The sequence below is a fragment of the Humulus lupulus genome, chromosome 8 (genome assembly GCF_963169125.1).
Source record: "Humulus lupulus chromosome 8, drHumLupu1.1, whole genome shotgun sequence".
Classification (NCBI taxonomy): domain Eukaryota; kingdom Viridiplantae; phylum Streptophyta; class Magnoliopsida; order Rosales; family Cannabaceae; genus Humulus; species Humulus lupulus.
In genome coordinates, this window is record NC_084800.1 from 108217430 (window position 1) to 108219146 (window position 1717).

Below are 1717 nucleotides of genomic sequence, written 5' to 3' on the forward strand. Positions count from 1 at the left end.
ATTGTGTAGTTTTAGGATTATTGTGTTCAATGACTTTTATGTGTTGGAATTTATCACAGGAATGTAGAAAAATCACATGTAAATTGAGTTCTTTGTTTCTTGAAAAAGAGTAAGAATCATTTTTGTTAATCCGCTATTAGTTTAGGAAGAAGAATTGTGAAGTGTGATTAGCGAAATAATAAAGTGAATAGTTGATGAAATTAAAATCCCTAGTTCTTTATTTTTGAAGTTCTTACAATTATTTGCTTTATTTCATAGTGTCATTTTTTGTTTATTGCTTTTGTTAGTTTAATATTTATTAAACCAATTTATCGTTGACCAAATAGAAATAGAAAATTAATATGTTGGTAATTAGTAAATCAATCTCCGTGGGAACGATCTTTCTTTATCATTGTATTACTTGTTTTGATTATGTATACTTGCGTATCAATTTTAGCGAACAAGTTTTTGGCACCGTTGTTGGGGATTGATTTTTATTAGTATCAATACAATTAAATTTTATTCTAATTTGGTTTTTCTGTGTTAATTGTCTCTAACTATTGTGTTTGAGAATCTTAATTTTAGGTGTCAATTAGTATATGTGACGTCAAGGGACTGAAAATCTTTTCCCCATTAATATTGAAATTGAGAGGACTTGCAGACATAACAGAAAGCAGAAATGGTTAGCAGAGATGGCCCAACATCAAGGCAGTGAGTTGAATGGAGACGCTATTGAGCCAGCAGTTCGCCCACTCAGGGACTATGTACTCCCCGATGTTACTAGAATACAATCATGCATCCAACCATGGGCAGTTACAGCCAATAATTTTGAAATTAAGTCTGCGATTCTGCAAATGGTCCTGTCTACTGTCTAGTTTGGTGGACTCCCTACTGAGGATCCCAATACACACATAGCCAATTTCCTAGAGTTATGTGGAACTTTTAAATATAATGAGGTCATCGATGATGCTATTAGGCTGAGATTGTTCCCGTTCACACTGAGGGGTAGAGCTAAAAGTTGGTTGACTTCTCTTCAAGCCAAATTAATCACTACATGGGAGGAATTAGCTTTGAAATTTCTTGCTAAATTTTTCCCTCCATCCTAGGCTGCAAAGTTAAGAGGGGAAATTAATAACTTCTCTCAATTTGATGGAGAGTCTCTTTATGATGCATGGGAGAGGTTTCAGGAGCTTTTGAGGAAGTGTCCTCATCATGGGATTGAAAAATGGATGCTAGTCCATAATTTTTACAACGATTTGTGTGGGAAAACTCACACCATTATTGACACTGCAGCAGGTGGTGCTTTCACGAGCAAGAGTGCTAATGAGGCTTATGAATTGCTTGAAGAAATGGCCATGAATAACTATCAGTGGCCTAGTGAACGAGGTAGAAATAAGAAGGTAGCTGGTATGCATGAGTTGGATGCTATTACCGCTCTCACTGCTCAGGCTGCATCATTGACCAAGCAACTACAACAAAATTTTATGGCTGCTCAAGTCATGCAAATCCAATTGATATGTCATAATTGTGGTGGCCCTCACCCATTTGAGCAGTGCATGGTAGTTGAGATGAACAACTCCATTCCCATGGAACAGGTGAATATGATGGGAAATTTCAATAGGCAAGCTAATGATCCATTCTCCAACCCGTTCAATCAAGGGTGGAGAAATAAACCTAATTTTGCATGGAGAAATAATTAGGGTCCTCAACAAATTCAGCAGCCTATGCTTCAAGCTCC

The 1717-nt window shown here is 36.6% G+C and overlaps 1 non-coding gene across 1 annotated transcript; it reads right to left on the reverse strand.

Moving 5' to 3' along the window:
- Positions 1–1091: 1091 nt before the first annotated feature.
- LOC133799022 (small nucleolar RNA R71) lies at positions 1092–1198 on the reverse strand. The gene has a single exon (XR_009876231.1). It is a non-coding gene; the product is annotated as a small nucleolar RNA R71 (small nucleolar RNA).
- Positions 1199–1717: the final 519 nt, after the last annotated feature.